Here is an 8065-nt window from a genome sequence, read left to right on the forward strand (position 1 = left end):
AGCAATCCTGGCTCCTCCGTCACATGGCAAGGCACAGGGTGGCACATGGCCCTTCTCTTCCAAGTTTCATTGATTTTAGCTTCTTGCTTCCATGCCTTTCTCTCACTTTGTCTGAATTTCATTCCCTTATAAAGGACTCCAGTCAGAGGATTAAACACATCCTGAATAAGGTGGGTCACACCTTAACTGAAGTAACCTCATCAAAAGTTCCTACTTAAAATGGTTTACACCCACAGGAATGGATTACATTTAAGAACATATTTTTCTGGGGTATGTACAGTTTCAAACCACCATAGAGTCCTACTAGTGTCAGCTCCAAAGCCTACCCCTAGGTTCTAATCTCCTGGTTTGGGAGCCCTCCCCTGGAAACACAGTCCTGGCAGCAGCATTTCTGACCCTGAAAAACATAAAATGATGCTTCTTCAAAGCCCAAAATATACACCTTTTTATTAGAAAATACTCCAAGCAAATGGCTTTCACTTCTCCTTAGCTTCACTCCATCATTAATCAAAAGCAAATTCTGTTTCCATGAGTATGCATCTATTATCAACATTAATTAATGTATAAGAGTTTTAATTTTTCAATTCCTTTAATTTAATTGGGTAATTGCAAATGTTTTATACCAGAAATGCTTTCATTAAACCACATTATGTGCAGGCTAGAGCATAATTATTTCCATTTGAATTGTCAGTCTCTTTTCAATGCCTAATTTAGACACAATGTTCTAACAATAAAATTAGACCAACAGTGAGGTTTCTGTTTTTAGAAATTTCACCTTTTAATATACATGATGACTAGTTGTTGCTACTAAAGTTGAGGCTCATTCTTAAAAGTCATTTTCTATCCAAATGTCTCATTGAACTTCATAAGTAAATGAGAATAACTTAACAATGAGTTTAAAACATCACTGAGGCTTCCAGTTGGCCAAGATGGCTGCATAAGACTCTCCAAGGTGCTGTTCCCACACAGAATCTTCAAACCACCAGCAACAATTGGCAGAGTAATATTCCTCAAAACTCTGTAACACAATTAAAGAATTGCAGTAACTAAATGAGAGCCAAATCAAGAAAACACTGCTTTAAAAAGAGATGGAGAGGAGACAGAAGAAGATGCGGCATAAAGAGGAGTGGAAGCTGGTTTGTCCTCCTGGAACAACTAATAAACAATCAGGAACAACCAGTAAATAATTTGGAATAACTGTGGGGGGGGACAAACGTGACTGTCCACCCATCATACACCAACCTGAATTGGGAGGAATGCCCAAGATCACAGCATAAAATCTCAAAGTAAAAACTGCAGATCCAAGCAGGAGCCCCCTCCCCTCACAGCCCAAACTGCAAAGCCTCACAGTGCTAGAGAGCAACACTCTCCGAGCAAGCAAATACAGCTCAGCTGAGCTCCAACTTGGGTTTTAATTAACAAACGTGTACTGCTCAATACAAGATATGAATCCCAAACAAGCAGACAGAGGTTTTTGGTGATGAATGACCTTTGACAATCAGAGGGTGGCCATGGTCTCGCCCTGAAGGGGGCTTTCTGGCCCTTTTCCTATCTCTGGGAGACTCCGTGAAGAAAGCCTCAGCCATTTTCAGTTCCCAGTGCTCTGACACAGACAAGGGTGGAGACAGCCAAGGAAGAGAGACTATTCAAATGTAAATGACCTCTCCCTAGGGGGTATATCTTCCCTAAGAAGAATAAGGTGCCAAGCTCTACTACCTGTCTTCCATTCAGAACCAGACCCCAGAGCCTGGGGGAAAACAACCAAGGACCACACCTCCTTACACCAGTCTGCAGCTACAGGCTGACAGGCACCACCTGCTGGGTAGAAAAGCACAGAGACTTGAGGCCTCACAGGATGTACCAATCTTCTAAGACACTCTCAGGGAAACCAGATACTACTCCATCCTTCCAAGACCTGAGCCCATTCTGGTTGGAAAAACCTGATTGGGGTAACCAAGGAAACCAGATGCCTAGCCAACAGAAAACTACAACCTACACTAAGAAAAAGGAAGTTATGGCCCAGTCAAAGGAACAAACTTATACTTCAACTGAGATACAGGAATTGAAACAACTAATACTAAATCAATTCAAAAAGTTTCAGGAAGATATGGCAAAAGAGATGAAGTGTATAATGAAAACACTGGGTGTACATAAGGTAGAAATTGAAAGTTTAAAAAAACAACTGGCAGAATCTATGGAAATGAAAGGCACAACACAAGAGATGAAAGACACAATGGAAACATACAACAGCAGATCTCAAGAGGCAGAATAAAACACTCAGGAACTGGAGAACAAAACACCTGAAAGCCTACACACAAAAGAACAGATAGAGAAAAGAATGGAAAAATATGAGCAATGTCTCTGGGAACTTAAGGACAAAACAAGATGCAGGAATGTACATGTCATAGGTGTCCCAGAAGGAGAAGAGAAGGGAAAAGAGGCAGAAGCAATAATAGGAGAAATAATTAATGAAAATTTCCCATCTCATATGAAAGACATAAAATTACGGATCCAAGAATCACAGTGTACCCCAAACAGAATAGATTCGAATAGGCCTACACCAAGACACTTAATAATCAGATTACCAAACGTCAAAGATAAAGAGAGAATCCTGAAAGCAGCAAGAGAAAAGCAATCCATCACATACAAAGGAAGCTTGAAAAGACTATGTGCGGATTTCTCAGCAGAAACCATGGAGGCAAGAAGGAAGTGGGGTGATATATTTAAGATACGGAAAGAGAAAAACCACCAACCAAAAATCCTATATCCAGCAAAACTGTCCTTCAAATATGAGGGAGAGCTTAAAATATTCTCTGACAAACAGACAATGACAGAGTTTGTGAACAAGATACCTGCTCTACAGGAAACACTAAAGGAAACACTGCAGACATAATGGAAAAGACAGGAGTGAGAGGTTTGGAAAACAATTTTGGGAGATAGTAGCACAGCAATGTAAGTACACTGAACAAAGATGACTGTGAGCATGGTTTAAAGAGGAAGGTTGGGACCATGTGGGACACCAGAATGAAAGATGAAAGATAAAGACTGGGACTGTATAACTCAGTGAAACCTAGGGTGCTCAATGATTGTAAAAAAAAAAAGGTACAAATATGTTTTTTAAAAAAAAGAGAGAGAGATGGAGAAGATGCTTCATTTGGCATTCATCTGAGGCTGATCTTCTTGATAGAAGAGCTAAACTCTGAAGGAGAGCACCAGCCACATAGTGGCTTTGCAAACAGTGGAAAGAATGTGAAAGTTGTTTCTTGCCTTAGATTTTTTTTTGGTTTTTTTAGCTCTTGCCACTCAAAGAAATCTCTGGCTTATCTTATCACTAGCTGCATACAAACATAAGGAACAGATAGCTCAGGGACTAAATCCCAGAGATGACACTTTCAAGAAAAAGAAATAGGAAATGATAGCCCACCCAAAGGAACAGGATAAAAATCCACAAACCATCAATGAAGAAGACCAGACTGTGGACATACCAGAAAAAAAAAAAAAAACTTTTTAAAAAGTGATCCTCATTATACTCATGAAAATAAAGGAAAACACAGAGAAAGAACTAAAATAATTAATGAACAATATGAGAATCTCAATAATGAGATAGAAATTTAAAAATGGAACCAAACACACACTGAAGTTGAAGACCACAATAACTGAAATAAAAAATTCCCTAGAAGTTTTCAACAGCAGATTGGAGCTGACAGAAGAAAGAATCAGTGAACTCAATGACAAGACAATTGAAAAGATCCAGGCTGAGGAACAGAAAAAATAACAGAGCAAAACAGAGCAAATAAAGCAAATAGAGCTTAAGAGACCCTGGGACACCATTAAGCATACCAACACAGGCATATCCCAGAGTCACTGCAGGTTCAGCTCCTGACCACTACAAAAAAGCAAATATTGCAATAAGCAAGTCAAATGAAGTTTTGGTTTCCCAGTGCATACAAAAGTTATGTTTACACTAAACTATACTCTATTAAGCGTGCAATAGCATTATGTCTTTTAAAAAATATGCATACCTTAATTAAAATGTGACACAGAGACACAAAGTGAGCACATGCTTAGGCAAAAAAATGGTGCTGATGGAGTTGCTTGATGCAGGTTTGCCACAAGCCTTCAATTTATTAAAAAAAAAAAAAATCTGCCAAGTGTGATAAAATGAAGCACAATAAAACAAGTTATGCCTGTATACACATTACAATAGTCCCAGAAGTTTAAGAAAGAGAAAGGGGCAGGAGGAATGTTCAAAGGAAAAATAGCAGAAAACTTCCCAAATTTAACAAAAGACATGAATAAAGTATACAATTTCAAGAAGATGAATGAATGCTAGGCAGAAGAAATTTGAAGAGAACAATGCCCAGAAACACAGTAGTCAAACAGGCAAATGCCAAGGACATGGAGACAGTCCTGAAAGCTACAAGACAAGTGATAAGCATATTGATATGTACAAGGGAGTCCCAATAAGATTAAGTTCCAATTTCTCATCAGAAACAATAGAAACAAGGAAGCAACATTTAAGGTTCTGAAAGAAAGCAATTGCCAACCAAGTATTTTATATCTGGTGAGACTGTCTTTCAAAAATGAGGGAGAGATTTAATTACAGATAAACAAAAGCTGAGGAAGTTCATCACCACTAGATCTGGTGGTGAATCAGATTACAAGTAATGCTAAAAGGAATTCTAATGACTGAAGATGTGCCAGTTTGGATGTATTATGTCCTCCAAAATGCGATGTTCTTTGGCGCAATCTTGTGGGGGCAGACTTATTAATGTTGATTAGGTGGGAAACTTTTGATTGAGCGTTTCCATGGAGATGTGACCCACCTAACTATGAGTGACACCTTTGATTAGGGTGTGACCTCTTGTTGAATGTTTCCATGGAAATGTGGCCCCGCCCATTCAGCATGGGTCTTTGATTAGCTTACTGGAGCCCTATAAGAGCTTAGACAGAAGGAGCTCAGTGCAGCTGCAGCTTAGAGAGACATTTTGGAGACAGCCGTTGAAAGCTGACTTTTTCTGATGCTTTGTAGATATTAGCCCAGAACTTGCTCCAAGCAGCTAAGAGAGACATTTTGGAGAACATCATTTTGAAATGCAACCTGGGAGCAAGCAGATGACAGCCATGTGCCTTCCAAGCTAACAGAGGTTTTCTGGACGCCAATGGCCTTTCTCCAGTGAAGGTATACTCATGTTTATGCCTTGGTATGGACACTTTTATGGCTGTAGAACTGCAAATTTGTAACTTAATAAATCCCCTTAATAAAAGCCAATCCATTTGTGGTATTTTGCATAATGGCAGCATTAGCAGACTGGAACAGAAGAGAAGGGAAACTAGACAATAGATCAAAGTGGCATAAAGAAATAAATACCTCCCGTTAAGGTAATCCAATGGGTAATTATAAATGCCAGTACGATTGTATTGTATTTTTTGGTATGAAACTCCACTTTTTGCTTCTTGGATATTCTAAAATGCAATGCTTTAAATCTAATAATAAATCTATGGACTGGAACATACAATATATAAAGATAGAATGTGCAACAAGTACAACAAAAAGCTGAAGGCTAGAGGAGTATAGGAATAATATTTGTTTATTCTATTGAAGTTAAGTTGGTATCAAATAAACACAATTGTTATAGATTTAGGATGTTCAATTTAAACCCCAAGGTAACCACAAAGAAAATACATGAAAAATATATGCAGAAAAAAATAAGAAGGTAATCAATATGGTATACTACAAAAAAGTCAAATAAATATTAAAGTAAGCATTAACTGAAGAATTGAGAGACAAAAAAGGTATAATACTTACAAAGACAAAAAAGCAAAATGGCAAAAGAAAGTACTGCATTATTAATAGTGACTTTAAATGTAAATGGATTAAATTCTCCACTCAAAAGGCAGAGATGGGAAGAATGGGGAAAAAGGATGATCAGACTACGTGATGTATACAAGAGACTAACAAATTCAAAGACTAAAGTAGATTGAAAGTGAAAGGATAGAAAGAACTATAGCATGCAAATAGTACCCCAAAGAGATCTGGAGTAGCTGTACTAATATCAGATAAAACATAATTTAAGACAAAAAATATTATAAGAGACAAAAAAAGTCACTCTATATTTTAAAGGGGTCAATTCAACAACAAAAAATAACAATTATAAATATATATGCACCTAACGGCAGAGCTACAAAACACATACAGATTAGAAGGGAGAAATTGATGGTTCTACATTAAAAGTAGAAGACTTCAATATACCACTTTTAATATTGGATAGAACATCTAGACAGAAGATCAATAAGGAAATAGAAGACTTGAACAGTACTATAAACCAACTAGACCTAACAGACACATGTAGAACACTTTACCCAACAGCAACAGACTACACAATCTTCTCTAGAGACATGGATCATTCTCCAACATAGATCCATATCTTAGGTCAAAAAACAAGTCTCAATAAATTCAAAAACATTGAAATTATACCATATATCTTCTCTGACCACAATCACAATGGAATGAAGTTAGAAATCAATTACAGATGGAGAACTAGAAAATTCACAAATATGTGGAAATTAAATAACTCTTAAACAACCAATAGTTCAAAGAATCACAAGGGAAATTAGGAAATATCTTAAGGTAAATGAAAATGAAAACACAACATATCAAAACTGATGGTATGCTGCAAAGGCAATACTGAGATGGAAATTCATAGTCTAAATGCTTTCATTAAAAAGAAAAAGAGATTTCAAATCAGAGAATTTATCTCTACAACTAGAGGCTATAGAAAAAGAAGAGCAAACTAAGCCCAAGGAGGAAGGAAATAAAACAGATTAGAGTAGAGACAAATAAAATAGAGAGTTAAAAAAAAAGAGAGAGAATGTTAACAAAACCAAATGTTGGTTCTGTGAAGAGATCAATAAAAGTGACAGACTTTAAGCTAGACTGATGAAGAAAAAAAGAGAGAAGATGAAAATAACTAAAATTAGAAATAAAAGGAGGGTCATTACTATCAAACACACAGAAATAAAAGGGATTAAAAGAAGATACTATGGAGTCAGATGGGGGATGGAGACACTTCTGGAAGAACCATCACGATGGCCACCCAAGGAGAACCCCAAGTTCAGTTTAAACTTATATTGGTTGGCGATGGTGGTACTGGAAAAACTACATTTGTGAAATGTCATTTGACTGGTGAATTTGAGAAGTATGTGGCCACCTTGGGCATGGAGGTCCATCCCCTTGTGTTCCATACCAACAGAGGGTCTATTAAATTCAACATGCAGGACACGGCTGGTCAGGAGAAATTCAGTGGCCTGAGAGATGGCTATAACAGTCAAGCCCAGTGTACCACTATAATGTTTGATGCAACATCAAGAGTTACTTACAAGAATGTGCCCAACTGGCATAGAGATCTGATGCAAGTGTGTGAAAACATCCCCATGGTGTTGTGTGGCAACAAAGTGGATATTAAGGACAGGAAAGTTAAGGCAAAATCCATCGTCTTCTACTGAAAGAAGAATCTTCAGTACTATGACATTTCTGCCAAAAGTAACTACAACTCTGTAAAGCCTTTCTTTCAGCTTGCTAGAAAACTATTTGGAGACCCTAACTTGGAGTTTGTGGCCATGCCTGCTCTTGCCCCACCAGAGGCTGTCAGGGACCCAGCTTTGGCAGCACAGTATGAACATGACTTAAAGGTTGCTCAGACAACTGCTCTGCTGAATGAGGAGGATGACCTGTGAGAAAGTGAAGCTGGAGCCCAATGTCAGAAGTCTAGTTTTATAGGCAACTGTCCTGTGATGTCAGTGATGCAGCATGTTTGCCACTTTATTATATAGCTAAGCGAACATGTGCTTAATCTTTGGGATGCTGAAGGAGATGAATGGGCTTCAGAGTGAATGTAGCAGTTAAAAAAATACCTTCATTTTTCGGACCTGCATATTTAGCTGTTTCGTAACACAGTTGTTTCCTTTTTGAGTTTCAAATATAAGACTGCTACAGTCACATCACAATATTCAGTGGTGAAGTCTTGTTTGTTACTGTGATACCTATTCCTTTTCATTTAGAATC

The 8065-nt window shown here is 37.7% G+C and overlaps 1 pseudogene; it reads left to right on the forward strand.

Annotated features, from left to right (window-relative positions):
- Window positions 1-7089: 7089 nt before the first annotated feature.
- LOC119533349 lies at window positions 7090-7737 on the forward strand (annotated as a pseudogene).
- Window positions 7738-8065: the final 328 nt, after the last annotated feature.

The sequence above is a fragment of the Choloepus didactylus genome, chromosome 4 (assembly GCF_015220235.1).
Source record: "Choloepus didactylus isolate mChoDid1 chromosome 4, mChoDid1.pri, whole genome shotgun sequence".
NCBI lineage: Eukaryota > Metazoa > Chordata > Mammalia > Pilosa > Megalonychidae > Choloepus > Choloepus didactylus.